Source organism: Homarus americanus, unplaced genomic scaffold (assembly GCF_018991925.1).
Source record: "Homarus americanus isolate GMGI-L3 unplaced genomic scaffold, GMGI_Hamer_2.0 scaffold44797, whole genome shotgun sequence".
Classification (NCBI taxonomy): domain Eukaryota; kingdom Metazoa; phylum Arthropoda; class Malacostraca; order Decapoda; family Nephropidae; genus Homarus; species Homarus americanus.
In genome coordinates this window covers 2,179-19,321 of record NW_024744153.1, presented here as the reverse complement: position 1 = coordinate 19,321, position 17,143 = coordinate 2,179, and the positions used below count along the sequence as shown (strand labels likewise).

Below are 17,143 nucleotides of genomic sequence, written 5' to 3'. Positions count from 1 at the left end.
ATGGGCAGGTGATCGCTAGTGATGGTTGGTCCAGGTTTCATGTGTTAATTCAAATGGTGGTCTCTATTGGTCAGAACCATATCCGGCTTCCCGGTGCTTCCTGCAGCTATGTAGGTTTCGAAATCTGGGCCCAGGTGTGTGATGTTGCCGTTTTCTAATAGGTCGTGTATAATCTTCCCCCTTGGGTTTCTGGTTCTGTGTCCGAGTATGGTGTGTGTCGCATTTAAGTTTCCTATAAAATACTGTATGCTGGTGTGTTACGTCTCATTAGTTTTAGTAAGTCGCCGGTCGGGAATGTTTGTCGTCGGCAAGGTAAATATGTTGTTCCGATTGTTATTGGGCCTTTAGTTGTGTTGAATTCGACTGCTAAGAAGTAGGTTTGGAAATTGTCTATGATTGTATGTTCAGTTGATGTGTGTAATAGTTGAAGAGTTTTATTTTGTCACTGTTTTTCCGTCGGTGTGAGTTTATGAGAATTATGTCTGGGTCTATGCTGTTGTATATGTTTGTCAGTTCTGTTTTTCTTGTATGTGTCCAGGCCAGGACGTTGTGTTGTATTATTTTCTGTGTTCTGTTTTGCGTAATCGTGGGTCGCATGAACTTGACGCGTGTTGTTCGGTTGCTCGGGTCTCTCCGGGGAGAGTCTCTCTCTCTTCTCCTTCAGTCCTGTTCTTATTTTCTTGAATTTTGATAAGTCTACGTTCTCGATTTTGTTGTATTTGCTGCTTATTTTTCCTCCACGTATTAGTGTTTCTATGAGTCCCTCTTCATATGTGTATTTGGTTGTTCCTTCTTTAATATCTTTTAACAATCTCTCATTTGTTACAGGGAGTTGACCGAGTAAAACCTGATTCCTATGCTGTCTCCGACGTCGGCCGGCCGTTGACCTGTGGGGTTCTCTCTACGTGGTCTTGCTGGTGTTGACTTAGCTGATTGGTTGGTTGTGTTCTCTAGGGTCTTGTGGTTATTTTGGAGTGGGTTGTATCCATTGCAGTCTCTGCTCCTGTGCAATTTTCTTGTTGTGTTATTTTATCTTCCCTTTCTTTGCTGGTGATTCCTAGACTGTTTTTGGTTATTATTTTGAAAATGTCTGCTGATGGGGCATTGTGTGGGAAGTTTACCTGTGGTAGGTTGTTCGCTGCCAACATTTCTCTGATAGTTTTTCCGAATGTTCCCGTGTTAGCCACGTTGATTATGTGGGCATGTATCGGTGTGGCTAGTATGGTGAAGGGTAGACCCTCGTTAAAACGGACCCCTTTAATCCCGATATCGGACGAAATCTGAATTAAGCGAGGGACTGTCAGTGTCAAATTTCTGGTTCTGGGATTGTCCGATAGATGGCGCGTGCGTGCCATCTGTAGTGTCTTGCAACTTTGTTATTGCAGCATAGGTTTTAGTTGGGTCAGTTTCTATATGTTTGTTCGATTTTTCCTTTTCCTTCATGTCTTTGATGATATCCTTCCTTACTGGGCATCGTGCTGCCAAAGTGCGGTGATGTCCTTTGCAGTTCGGGCATTTTGAATTTTCATTACGTGTGTCTTTAACTTTCATATTTTCATACGTGGTACAGTTTTGTATCAACTGTGGTCAGGTCTTCTTCATGAGAGTGTTCTTTGTACAGCACAGCTTAAGCATTCATTAGTTATTTTTGACAGATAAATAGTTATAAAGGATAGATCCTGAAATCCTGTTTGATAATAGAGCCTAAAAAGAATTAATGAGATCCCATCCTCCTCCTTTGATGTCATCATAAGAGGTCAGTGGATTATGTGGGGTTGATTCTTCTTCCCACTCAGTGATAAAGTCTGACAAGTAAATAATTGGTAACTCATGTGCTGTGAAACCTTGAGAGTGATTTCCATACCTTCCAAGCCACCATGGACAACCTTGCCTTGTCAAACATCTGATCATGGGACATGGTTAGGGGGAAGTTGGCTGATGGTCAGTTTAGCCCTAATCACTCTAGTTTAGAGCTTCCAAGGGTTCCAAGCCCTCAAAGTTTGGTGGACACATTTACAAGTTAATCTTTATGATGTTATTAAAAGACATTATGCAGCTTAGAGAGCTGCCATCAGGTAATCATGGCTAATGCACACAACTGTGGGAAATGGACATGAAATGTTGGAGATGATTATGATGATATCAGCCTTTTCCTGCTATGGGTGGAGAGCAACTGAAACAAGTTGTCGTCACTCCTTCTATTTTATAGTTAAGATTTCAATTGTGTTTAATTACCTGTTTCTGAAAGAGACTTTCTTGTTGCAGGTGACCTTCCTGGAAATTACCGAGACTTAGTGTGCTTTGAAAAAGTCCTCTGGAGAGTGGGTCCAGGACTTACACTTGCAAACTTCCTGTTTCTTGGGTTGAGGTGAGTGTTCTTCTTCACTGACAACATGTTTGTTTATTTCTGTGAATTAATATGTAGTAATATCGAGATAATATGCATGTTATAATAAAATTTTGGATAAAATTAGAGCAATACAGTCATGGGGCGGGGCATCTTTTCTCAGCTGAGAAAAAAATTAAGTACAGATGCTCCTCTACTTGCGAAAGAGTTACGTTCTTGAGGCTTGTTTGTAAGTCCAACTTTACTCCTGTAGATACCAAACTTATTGTAAAAACTGAAAAGATGATGGATATTTAGCCCAGCTATACCCTTAATACAGCCTTAAAACCTGGCTCACTCTTCTCCTCTTAGGTAATGTTTGTTTTATCTGGAATTTTCTTGAACGTTCTTAAGTAGAGGAGCACCTTTATAGTGGTGTTTCCTTATTATTTCTCACTATTATACTTAGCAATATTATAAATCTCTGGCTAATAATAGGGACGGAAAGATAAATACTGATAGGCAAATGAGTTTTTTATTATTATTTTATTTTGGGGGGGTTTATGAGGGGGGTGTAAGATGAGTGCTGTTTTTGGTGATCATTAACTTGTTTTACAGTATTAGTCCACAATAATAAGAAAATTTGGGAGAAAAAGTTCGGTTATTGTTGGGGTTGAGGCAACTAGATATGTCTGATTACAGCAAATGTGTTATTGTCAATTTGTAGGTGAAAGATTTTATCCTCAATAGATGTAGGTTAACATTACACCTGGAGGCAAATGCCTAAAGAAGGAAGGATATTCCTTTTAGTTGTGTGAACAAATATTAAACAAAGTATATTATCATAAGTTTTCTTTTACAGAAAAGATGTATACTACTCCCACGAGGAAAGAACGGCTATCTTTGATTATATCGTCAAAACGAAGAGGTTCGGAGAGGTTAAAGGCACAGTGTTTGGCAGGATATGGCCGAGGCCCAGGTAATACTACACCTCTTACTGCAGTACCTGTTCCTGTTATAGCACATGAACCATCATGTTTATTAATACTCTACTTGTTTTATGCATGCATACATACAGTCAGCCCTAAACATGTACGGGGGTTAGGTAAGAGAGATACCCATGAATGTTAAAAATCCGTGTACTTTTGCCTCCCCCCCCCCCTAAAAAACCCCTGGCTCCCCCATGTCCTTATTTACCATGTATACCTGTGTGTAGTTCGAGTTTTTAAGACCAAATTATTTGGCAAAAAATTAGGGGTTGACCTCTAAACGGCTAATAGTTTCGTTAGGTTGAAAAATATTTACCAGGAACTACCAGTAAACAATGGAAACGACGCACCACCGGCTGTGAGTGTCGGTACAGCTGCCAGGGCAGATATCTTGCATCATAATAGCAAGCCCAAAGTAACCAAATGCATGGTATGGTATACACAGTATACTGCTAGATCTGGGGGTCACTAAATCTAAGGGGATAATTTAACTCTAATCTTAATGTCTAAGGGTCGCTGCCACCAGACCCCCTCTGGACAGCATGTAGCTCGTTAGGTAGCAGGCAGAGTGGACTAGGCATTGGGTTAGGTTTTCCATTGACCAGATCGATGAGGGTAAAGAAGGGGGAAACCATAACATGTCTTAATTGATTTATTCCTTCTAAAACATACTGGTAAAAACAACATACATGAATTGGCCTTCCTCAGAAGAACAACGGAATTTTGGTTACCCAGCTGGGCCCCAGACTCCTACATTACTGGCGGGTCATCCACCCACTTATTGCATAACAATCGGTGAACGCCGTATCTCGGTCGTTCCTTCTTACAATATCCTTTAACACATCAGACTGTTCCACTGGTGTGGATTTTAGCACCGTCGGTTATCATACATAGTAGCACCATCTCAACACACCTGTTACACTCCATACCTGCAAGTATGTGACTCCTTGTGACTTTTAGGTATACACAACGGGCACCTCGTTCGCACACCGCCCTCGGTGGGTAAAGACGAGGGCTTCACCTAGAGACATACCAGCACTATTTCTACGCCTGGTATTATAGGTCGCTCCAAGTGACGACCGCAGTTTCTCACGGTCTCCTTAGTTGTGACTATTCATGTGGAGTGGTGCGCTGGGAATCCACAGGTTCACAGTGGACTGGTATAGTGGGGAGTAATTCCCCACCAGTTGTGGCGCTCAAGGAGACAATGGCGGCCGGGCGGCAAGATACCCCGACCACGTGGCACCTGCGGTGACGGCAGAACGGGAAAGACTAAGAAATAATGCCTGACGGGCGGTTATCCCACCCCTTAACACATCCCTATCACACTTATATATCCGGCAAAGCTTTAAACTGTAGTAACTGCTATTTATCAACCTTAATTGTAGGGCGGGATATAGCCCGCTAGGACACTGACCTGTGGTGACGGCAGAACGGGAAAGACTAAGGCCGGCTTCCCGCCGCTTCTCGTCACATAGGCCTACAGTTTCCAATCCTCAATTTACACTTTTGTTTCTTATGGTTCTCACCTGAACACTTCACGGTATCTTGTCACTCATTTCTTATAAACACATATATTAATCCTAAATTACACACTAAGGTCAGGTCTTGGTTTGCTAGTGCTTGGTTAAATGCCTGGGATTTTAATATCAACGGGGCATCTGAGGCGGGTACATGACGCGCCTTGAAACAAAAGCCGAATGATCATGGCGGGGGTGTATCAACTTCACTTAAAAACTGTAATGAGGGATCCTCCTCTCACACATTGCACTATTTGAACACAGACATAAGATTCTCTGATCACTGTACCTGTCGTGGGTATATGTCACGTGAGGCTACGAGGTATATTAAATTCATACCGACGCATACACGATATTTCCTTTCCAGTATAGTTTCTAGATCACTGTCAACACCTCACATAGTTCTGATACATTTATCCTTTTTCCAGATCATTGTTCTCATGTATTTTCATATGATATCTGTTGGAGTTATGTTCGCTCCACGCTCACAGACGTAAATAGTAGGACCTTCAAACCCTGATCCACACTTAGTCTTACAGTACCCTAGTCCGGCTCAACTGGACTTTAACATTCATCTTATGCCTACCCTGAGTGATCCTTAATGCTATGAATACATACACTTGATATGATATAACTATACAGGGTCTAGAACCTTGAGTAGGTGAGTTATCCTTCACAATGTTTTGCTTGGGGTTCTAATGCATTTTAGAATGTTGGTAATATGAATTGATGGATTTTAGATGATGCAGGACGATGTAAAACAAAGTATTCATTTTTTAAAGTTTATTTATAGATACTGTACATAAATTTTTGTTCATTACATTTGAAACATCAATCTTTGTTAATTAAATTTGAAACAAAAGAAAACTACTATACCATATTCTCATTAAAATATTACATCACAAGTATATTTTACCTTAACTGTGACTGAATGAATATATTCTCAGAAATAAATATGAAAATGTAATATTTTGGCTGAAATGACGTACATATTACAGTGGAAAGTGGGATAAAATCATGACGAAAACAATGACTTTCGCTTTCTTTCGTTGTTCGAAAGATTTTACCGTAATCGCATTTCTAATGGTTTTGAGTTAAAAAACTGTTGTACCGTACCGTATTACAATAATATTCTATCCTATCATTAGCCTCATAATCCCACAACTGAAAACCATTCGAAAAGTGATTACGGTAACGTGTTTTGAACGAAAGAAAGCGAAAATCATTGTTTTCGTCACAATTTTATCCCACTTTCCACTGTAATATGTACGTCATTTCAGCAAAAATATTACATTTCCATATTCTCAGAAATAAATAGTAGTTTTGTTGAAACGTAATGTACGGTATTTAATATTAAAATGCAAAAAGAGCTATAAAATCAATTAATACTGTACATCCGTAATGTACTGGCTGGCATCCCCACTCGTCCCTGCTGCCGCCAGTCACCGCACCTCCCCGCTCTATGCCTCCGCCTCCTCCACGTCGTCACTACTGTTGTATTACAATAATATTCTATCCTAATTCACTTAAATAAGTACTACGATACCATATTTCTGAATATTTTCATTAAAATCCATCAAAATCTATTTCATTGTCATCGTCTTAAGCACCAAAGAGCTCCTCCCAGTCTTCTCCTTGAACAGGGCTAGAGGGTACGTGTTTTTCGAATCGTTTTCAGTTAAAAAACTATTACATGTATTATATCAAGCACAGTATGAATAGAATATCATTGTAATATAACAGAATTTCATCCGAAAACTATTAAAAAAACGAGTAACATCTTAAGAACATCGGAAGCTTAGGTAAAGTCTTTTGTTTTCGTCATGTATTTTTATCCTAATTTACATTGAAATACATCACGTTTCAGCAACACTATTTATTTCCAAGAATATATTCATTCGGGCGCAGTTTAAGTAAAATATACGTGTGATGTAATAGTTTTTTAACTGAAAACGATTCGAAAAACACGTACCCTCTAGCCCCGTTCAAGGAGAGGACTGGGAGAAGCTGTTTGGTGCTGCAGACGATGACAAGGAAAATGATTTTGATGGATTTTAATGAAAATATTCAGAAATATGGTATCGTAGAATTTATTCAAGTCAATTAGGATAGAATATTATTGTAATACAACAGTTTTTTAACTGAAAACCATTCGAAAAGGGATTACGGTAACATCTTTTGAACGAAAGAAAGATTAAGTCATTGTTTTCGTCACGATTTTATCCAACTTTCCACTGTGATACGTACGCCATTTCAGCAAAAATATTACATTTCCGTGAATGCATTATATCAAGCACAGTATGAATAGAATACCGGTGTAACATAACATTATTTTGAGTCTTACTCTTTCCATTTACAGAGTACTGTACAAGCCCATGATAATGGCTCCTATAGGTGATAAACTTCGTTGTGTGAAGAGAAAGAATAACTCGTTGAAATTGAGTGACAAACTTGAAATAATTAAGAAACTAGAATGTGGTGTGAGCAATACTGTTCTAATGGAAACATACGACATTGGAAAACAAACAACTGCTGTACTGAATAACTATTAATTTATGGACATATTTTTATCATAAACTGTTGTGTATATTAACTGTTTTTGTTTGTTTGTTCCAGATGTGTTAACGACTAAACCCTTGAGAAATTAACAACTGGATCATGGAGACTCTGCTGCTACAAGTATGTCTTTATGTCTGTCTAACTGTCTATCTTTATCTATCTGTGCTTCTATATCTTTCTATCAGTCTTTCAATACCTGTATGTCTGTCTGTTTGGTATCTATATCATCTATCAGACTGTCTTTATATATACAAGCATCTGTCTTATCTATATCTATGCTATCAGTAAGAAAGATATTGACATTGAGTGAGGAAGGTGGATACACAAGAGGTACAGTGAATGATGGTGGGTACACAAGTGGTACAGTGAGTGAGGAAGGTGGGTACACAAGAGGTACAGTGAATGAGGATGGTGGGTACACAAGAGGTACAGTGAGTGAGGAAGGTGGGTACACAAGATGTACAGTGGAGTGGATGGCAGACTGCAGGATGTTGCTGACTGTAAGTGTTATGTATGTGCAGGTAAATATGTGTCCATGACAAGACTGAAGAAACTCAACACTGAAGATTATCCGTGGACTGTGTGGATGAGTTCTGCTGCCTGGGTGACATGATCAGTGCTGGAGGGGGTGCTGAAGGCTGCTGTGTTGTGAGTCATGGAATGGGTTCTGCTGCCTGGGTGACATGATCAGTGCTGGAGGGGGTGCTGAAGGCTGCTGTGTTGTGAGTCATGGAATGGGTTCTGCTGCCTGGGTGACATGATCAGTGCTGGAGGGGGTGCTGAAGGCTGCTGTGTTGTGAGTCATGGAATGGGTTCTGCTGCCTGGGTGACATAATCAGTGCTGGATGGGGTGCTGAAGGCTGCTGTGTTATGAGTCATGGATGAGTTCTGCTGCCTGGGTGACATGATCAGTGCTGGAGGGGGTGCTGAAGGTTGCTGTGTTGTGAGTCATGGAATGGGTTCTGCTGCCTGGGTGACATGATCAGTGCTGGAGGGGGTGCTGAAGGCTGCTGTGTTGTGAGTCATGGAATGGGTTCTGCTGCCTGGGTGACATGATCAGTGTTGGAGAGGGTGATGAAGGCTGCTGTGTTGTGAGTCATGGAATGGGTTCTGCTGCCTGGGTGACATGATCAGTGCTGGATGGGGTGCTGAAGGCTGCTGTGTTGTGAGTTATGGATGAGTTCTGCTGCCTGGGTGACATGATCAGTGCTGGAGGGGGTGCTGAAGGTTGCTGTGTTATGAGTCATGGATGAGTTCTGCTGCCTGGGTGACATGATCAGTGCTGCAGGGGGTGCTGAAGGCTGCTGTGTTGTGAGTCATGGAATGGGTTCTGCTGCCTCGGTGACATGATCAGTGCTGGAGGGGGTGCTGAAGGCTGCTGTGTTATGAGTCATGGATGAGTTCTGCTGCTTGGGTGACATGATCAGTGCTGGAGGGGGTGCTGAAGGCTGCTGTGTTGTGAGTCATGGATGAGTTCTGCTGCCTGGGTGACATGATCAGTGTTGGAGAGGGTGATGAAGGCTGCTGTGTTGTGAGTCATGGAATGGGTTCTGCTGCCTGGGTGACATGATCAGTGCTGGATGGGGTGCTGAAGGCTGCTGTGTTGTGAGTCATGGATGAGTTCTGCTGCCTGGGTGACAATGGCTGGAGGAGGTTTTGGGAATTCTTGTCTTTATTGTCAGCATGGGGACTTTCCCATCACATGAAAGTAAGAATGTATACAACTGGTGTGAGAAGTGTGGTGTTATATATCCGTGAAACATGGGCAGTTAAAGAGGATGACATATGCAGTCTTGAGTGAGCTGAAATGAGAATGGTGAGGTGGATGTGTACTGTGACGCTGAAAGATGAGAATCGCCGTTCAGAGCTAAGAGGGCGGCTGGGTATTGAGAGTATCGGCCAAGATTTACGTATAAGTAGACCGAGATCGGGAGTGTGGGGAGAATGGATGAGACCAGCTGGGTTAAGTGGTGCATGAGTCTAAATGTGGTGAGGAGGAGAGCCAGTGGTAGGTGGCCAAGAATGACATGGGGAGAGATTGTAAGAAATGATCTTAGAACCTGACAAGACAGACTGCAGGAGAATGGCTGTATGATTTGGGTGGTGATGATGATTTTGTTCTTGCATTCTATCTAAGTTTCAGGCTATCTATCTATCTATCTGTCTATCTATCTATACTACTGTACTGTATTTCTCACCATATTAAAGGCAACCACAGATATAGATATAGCATGAAAGGTTTATAGTCTCAAGAAAGTTCACCTAAACTAAACTTTCATAAAAGGAATTGCAATGTGTTCCATAACATGTACAGTACAGTTGACCCTCGCCAATGTGAAGAACGGATAAAAATAATGATAATAAATAAGAGGAAGGACAAAATACTGCATGCCATTTGACATTTTTTCACTAAAGATGTGGGAGACAGGGATGTGCTCCCCATTCTTGGGCTGACTCCTGCCGACGTAATAAAAATATATGTCTTATATGGTGGGAAATATGGTATATCTCTCTACATCTTTCTGTCCATCTGTCTACAGTATATCTGTCTTATATGTACTGTAGACAGAACTACTGTACTAACCATGATAGACAGTTGACAATGCATGTGATTAATACCTGGAATACAAATATTTGCAGGAAAATGTCCAATGTATTCAGCAACTAGACCACTTTAGTGATATAGAACCATGAAAATATTGTTTATTGTTTTTATACCAAAACACTGGTGATTGTCTCTCAGATACATCAGGAGTTGTATATCTTTAGTGGTGTCCTGGGTTCATTGCCCAGCCTGGGACAGATGTTACCCTCGCTAACAAACATGGCAGGTTTTCTGCAGGTACAATACTACAGTTTCCTCCCGTACTGTACAGTTTTAACAGACCAACTGCCTAAACGGCTCATTACCGGTAATTACGACGTCGCTACGTGAATCCTAATTTAATGTTGACTCGGCCATAGTGAGCTTTAACATTTATGCCACTGATGAATGAGTCTTGATCACACACAACTATAAGGTGGCCTTCTCTTGCCACTCCATCTCTCCTCTGGCCTTTATTGTGTAAAAGCCAAGAATTATTATTGTGTGAGAATGTAGTGGATCTGAGGTGACAATGATAAATATTTTGGCGTTAAGTCGGTGGTGTGGTACTGTGCAGGTCTGACCCACCTGTTACAAACTACTGCAGGGAGTGAAGACCTTCCTTAAAAGGTTTAACTTGGCAGGATTCAGAAGGCCACAACACAGACGTCCTCAACGGCACTTGATGGTTTATAACGGCCATTTATTATTACTTACTTTTGACCTTGATGATGTGGTTCAGCCATTATCAGATGCAGGTCAGGAACACAAAGGACTGTTCCTCTATAATGCTCACTGAGTAAATGAGGATAGTTGCTTCAAGGCTCCACTGGGCAGATTGTTACCAGGTTTTATTTACAATTCTTAATTATTACATGGAATTATACATTTTCCACAATATATACTAAACTGTATACCTGTGTTGTCTATATACATGGTGAACTGTATACCTGGGTTGTCTATATTGTTTTAGCTGTGGTAAGATACCAAACTATCTCACTTGTTAACACTTGCCTGAACGAGTGTAGGTTAGTCGCTGGTACCTTTGATGCAGCCGAGTGAGATATAGAGTCATCTCACGTCATGTCACCTTTGATGCAGCTGAGTGAGATATAGGGTCATCTCACGTCATGTCACCTTTGATGCAGCTGAGTGAGATATAGGGTCATCTCACGTCATGTTACCTTTGATACAGCTGAGTGAGATATAGGGTCATCTCACGTCATGTCACCTTTGATACAGCTGAGTGAGATATAGGGTCATCTCACGTCATGTCACCTTTGATGCAGCCGAGTGAGATATAGGGTCATCTCACGTCATGTCACCTTTGATGCAGCTGAGTGAGATATAGGGTCATCTCACGTCATGTTACCTTTGATACAGCTGAGTGAGATATAGGGTCATCTCACCTTTGATACAGCTGAGTGAGATATAGGGTCATCTCACGTCATGTTACCTTTGATACAGTCGTAGATAGTTTAAATTGTCACAGCTGTCCTGAGTTGTACTTGTAATTATCTTCGCTTGTAAGTTAAGCAAGACACACAGATAATGTTCTCTTCACTCGTTGTTCCTTGGTTTAATGTAATCACACATGCTGATTTAATAGTTATATTGGGTAGTAATGTCTGTACAATTATTTGGTATTGACAGACTAATGAGCATTAGCTATTGGCTTGTAATTAGCTGATATAATTAGAGAGAGGTACAGCCCGGAGAGCTGGTCTCACTTTAGGGCATCGTGTCCGGCTGTGAACTGGGCTGAACTCTCTTGAGTCTGGTGACTGGACAGTAACCACACTTCAACAGGTCATTAACTAAACAGCCTACCACACACTGAGGGTTGAGTCTGTAGTTTAATGGGCTGTACACCCTAGGAGGTGTGACAGAAGAAATGTTTATGGGCTGTACACCCTAGGAGGTGTGACAGATCAAATGTTTATGGGTTGTACACCCTAGGAGGTGTGACAGAAGAAATGTTTATGGGCTGTACACCCTAGGAGGTGTGACAGAAGAAATGTTTATGGGCTGTACACCCTAGGAGGTGTGACAGAACAAATGTTTATGGGCTGTACACCCTAGGAGGTGTGACAGAAGAAATGTTTATGGGCTGTACACCCTAGGAGGTGTGACAGATCAAATGTTTATGGGCTGTACACCCTAGAACAAATGAGGTGTGACAGAACAAATGTTTATGGCTGCTGTACACCCTGTACAGGAGGTGTGACAGAAGAAATGTTTATGGGCTGTACACCCTAGGAGGTGCGACATCAAATGTTTATGGGCTGTACACCCTAGGAGGTGTGACAGAACAAATGTTTATGGGCTGTACACCCTAGGAGGTGTGACAGAACAAATGTTTATGGGCTGTACACCCTAGGAGGTGTGACAGAACAAATGTTTATGGGCTGTACACCCTAGGAGGTGTGACAGAACAAATGTTTATGGGCTGTACACCCTAGGAGGTGTGACAGAACAAATGTTTATGGGCTGTACACCCTAGGAGGTGTGACAGAACAAATGTTTATGGGCTGTGCACCCTAGGAGGTGTGACAGAAGAAATGTTTATGGGCTGTGCACCCTAGGAGGTGTGACAGAACACATGTTTATGTCGCTGTATGCTCAATAGTCTGGGTGATAGAATGTATATAATGAATATATGTCCTTAGCTCATATTTATATAATATTAATGTGAGAGGCTAATACAATATACTGAACTGTATACCTATACAGTATTGTCTATATACATGGTGAACTGTATACCTGTATTAGCTATATACATGCTGAACTGTATACCTACATTGTCTATATGCAGGTTGAACCAATTGTAAGCTTATGTGATAAGTTTACATAATAATTATATATCTATCTATCTAAAGTAGTCTAGTGTATGTAAATATGTTGATCTTTTCCCTGATAATGTTGTTTCATCACAGGTGTTACTCTGTTGTAGTGTGAGGTGGAGGTCAATATTAAACTGAGGTGTTTAGCTGTGGCTCTGGAAGATTAACAATTTGTCTTATTTTAATTATAAACCACAACACCTTTATTTATCACTGTTTATCCAGGTATAATTTGGCTAAATTTATATTTTAATTTTACCAGGACTTAGAATTCCATCACAATATGATTTGAAATTAAGGAACAAAATTGTTTTTAAGGACTTTAGAATTAATGTGATTTAGTGAGACTGTTGAACCGTTCAGGTACTTTACATATATTTACCATTTAGGTTAAACTAAGCCATAAATACATTTTATTGTTCGTTTAGGAATTCTATCTCATTAGTTCGGCGTCATTTAATGTTGCCGTAAAATCTGTCGAGTGACTTGAGCGGCAATTATTCTGTTATAGTCGTGGCAGTTAATGTTGTTTTAGGAGATGCAGTTTATTGTGTAGTGATCTCCGTTTAAACAAACTATTTTTATTGTCCAAATTTGTCGCGCTGGGTTATGAAGGTGTGCGTGGTGGGAAAGGCTTTGGAATAAGGAATACTGAAGGTGAAAGAACACTTGAGTTTGGGGATGGTATGTAACATGTGTTTAAGAATAGGGCAAGTAGGCTGACCGTGTAGGCCTAAGGCAGGTGGCACAGAAACCCAGATTGGCTACATTTTGGTCAGGAAATTAGAACAGGTTGCTTGTGTGTGTGTGTGTTACTTAAAGATGGAGGGAGAGGAAGAAGGTGGATGTTCCAAGAAGGAGAGTGTGGGAATTGTGAAGGAACTGAATGTAAAAGAAGCATTTTCTTATGAGTTGAGAGGCTAGGAAGCAGCCAGTGAGGGGCAGTGTACCAAGACGCTGGGCCATAATAAAAGATGTTCCGTTGAGTGTGGTTGATGGCGGGAATGATGAAGTGGAAAGAGAGATAAAAAGAGAAAAGAAGATTGTGTGAGATGTGGAAGATGGTTGGCAACAGAGAGAAGTACAGTACCTGGAGGCTAAACTGAGATGGTTCAGGAGAGAAAGGAGGAAACTAACTGGGTTAAGAGATACACAAATGAATGTGGAGGGGAGGGGAGTTACAGGTAGGCAAAGAATGACATGAGGATAGGTTGTAAAGAAATGTCGGTGCTACTATAGTACCTGAGTATGTTTGTTGGTTGGAATGATGAGGAACAATCTGAACAGAAAACAAATGAATACAGTAATTGAACACAAAAAATTTAGGAATTGTCGAGTAATATCAAAATATTCGAAACTCGGTTAATTCGTATTTTCGGTAATTTGAGTGACGCAGAGTCTCTTTTGTCAAATCAATGAGAGTATAGTGCCGTTTGTGGTCCACCGAATTACTGAAAATACAAATTAACCGAGTTCCGAATATTTTGACATTCCACACTTTCTCAATCTTTTTGTTCAATTATTTGTTCGTTTTCTGTTCAGATTGTTCCTCATTATTCCAACCAACAAACATACTCAGTTACCATGCCTTGACTGCCACACAAAATAATCTTATTTATAATTACTGTGCAAACAAATATTTTTTAAGTGCACAAACAGTAATAATAAAGTAAATAATACAGTAATAAATAACTGTAAGACTTACTGCACATTGTGAGGTGAACTGATAATATGTGGATGATATTCAGAAAGTGTAATAGTATTGAGGATCAGGTCTGGGGTCCACTGCTCTCATCAAGAAGATTAATCCCCAACCTACCTAACTCAGGAGACTTTTCCTTTGTTCTATGTATTTCTCCCTTGTTTTGTTGTGTTAGTTGGCAGAAGAGGGACCTATAGTGTGTTTTATCCCATCTGAGAAGAGATACGTAATTTGTGTATTATTGCGGGTAAAAATAAGTATATATTAAATGCGTCCTCCGAAAGCGTCAATTTGCCACCAGAGTTTAACAGTTAATTCTTGTATAATATTTCTGATAAACTTCCTACATGTTTATGTTTGATATAATTAATGTATGAATCTTTAAATAATTTAGCTAAATGTCTTTCTCGTCAGAAATGGTCATTATGAATAAACTCATTTAGAAATAGCTACATCATTACTTCAGGAGGAAATCGGACAGATTTGCAACAGCCAATCAGGTGTAACTCTTGAGGAGGGGGCGGGGCATCTCTTCTCATCTGATAAAATATGCACAATAGTCAAATCAGCTCCAAAATTTCATCTTATATTTCTCCAAAGAGGGTTTTTACTTCATTTACCAGTGTGGCCGTTACACTTATGGAATATCATCTACGATCTCACCTCTCATTATTTATTACTGTATTATTTACTTTAATATTGTAAGTACTGTACATTTTATAACTATTTATATTTGCACAATAATTATAAATATAATATTGTATATGACAGCCAAGGCAACTTTTTGAACCACTCAGTTATTTCATATTCATTCCAAATTCAAATCGCTCAATTAATTTTTTGAGAAACATACGAATTAAACCGAAGTACGAATTGCAGCGATCTTATTCAATGAAAGTCCAAAAATTCATCATTTAAAATATTTAAGTCTAAACATTCATCATTTAAAATATTCCAAGTCCAAAAATTCATCGTTTAAAGTATTCTAAGTCCAAAATTTATTCTAAGTCCAAAAATTCATTGTTTAAAAATATTCTAAGTCCAAAAATGGCCAAAATTATTCCTGGGCATATTTTGAGTAATAAATTTTTGTGTGGTTTTAGAGGTAAAACATTTGTGCCATTCTTACGAGCTCCAGCTTGGCATCTGTGTATTATAAGGCATAACGGACTACCTGGACGTGGGGAGAGTAACTCACTGGGCCCCTACTGAGTTACTCTTCCCACGGCCAGGTATTCCATTATGCTTGTATTTTTTTATATTATTGGTGAATGATAATTTGAAGGCCTTCCTCCGGAGACGCTTCCGATTATCTTTTACCAAATTTTTTCAACGTTAGTCCTGGCAATGGCAAACTCAAAAAACACTTAAGGGTAAAAAAAGGGAAATTTTTTTGCTCAAATTTTGCAATTTTTAGCCATTTTTTCATAAAAAAAATGCCAATTTTTTCATATTTTTAGCTATTTTTTCATATTTTTAGCTATTTTTTCATATTTTTAGCTATTTTTTTCAGGTTTTTAGGTTATTTTAGTTATTTTTTTTATTTTATATATTTTATTTATATATTTTTATTTATATATTTTATTTATATATATTTTATTAATATATATTTTATTTTATATTTTTTTATTTAATTATATTTTATTTATTTATATTTTTTTTATTTATATATTTTATTTATATATATTTTTTTATATTTTATATTTTTTTATTTATATATACAGTATATATATATATATATTATTTATATATTGTTTATTTTTCAAGTTTATATATATTTTTCATTTGTATATTATATTTGTATATTATGAATTAAGATATTTTTTCAAGTATTACATTAAATTATTTTGCTTCAAAATCTGAAGCTGAACTTAGTCAATTTTCTGTAAAAGTTGAAAATATTGTAAATGCTGGAAAAGGTTAATAAAGACGTAATGACATTTAGACATTTATTAATGGAAACTTAATGGCTCTATAAATTTGCAGGCCAGGGCAGCAAGCACAGAGCAGTCCAGGGGAGCGGTAGTCCAGGGCAGCAGCATGCACAGAGCAGAGCCGTTAGGGGGCAGGGAAAAAACACTTTTATTTGAGTTGCAGGCTGCACTTTTCAGGCAGAGAGAAAACGTATTTTTGGCCAAAAATCCTTTAAGGCTTTAGACTTACAATTTTCGTCATTTCGGCCAAAAAATGGATTTTGTTCAAAATTTCAGTATAGGTACTCCTGAATGTGCTGCTTCAGGATCTGTTAACCAAAATTTGATATCTTGATTATAACTTGTTCAAATGGCTTTTAGAAAATGTTCAAATGATTTTTAGAATATTTTAATTACTTTTGCAATGCTAATTACTCGCCACTTATGGGTTTTCGAGGTCATTTCTTGGTGCTTGTGTATTATTCTGGATGTACTTAAATAGTTAGGCACATTAAATTTTAGTTCAGAGAAAAATGATTTTTGGCCAAAAATCCTTTAAGGCTTTAGACTTACAATTTTTGTCATTTCGGCCCAAAAATGGATTTTGTTCAAAATTTCAGTATAGGTACTCCTGAATGTGCTGCTTAAGGATCTGTTAACCAAAATTTGATATCTTGATTATAACTTGTTAAAATGGCTTTTAGAAA

At 39.0% G+C, this 17,143-nt stretch overlaps 1 long non-coding RNA gene across 1 annotated transcript; it reads left to right on the top strand.

The window, feature by feature from the left end:
* Window positions 1-3,259: 3,259 nt before the first annotated feature.
* On the top strand, window positions 3,260-16,550 carry LOC121877648. Its single transcript, XR_006091034.1, has 3 exons — window positions 3,260-3,305; window positions 7,452-7,514; window positions 16,510-16,550. It is a non-coding gene; the product is annotated as an uncharacterized LOC121877648 (long non-coding RNA).
* The last annotated feature ends 593 nt before the right edge of the window (window positions 16,551-17,143 follow it).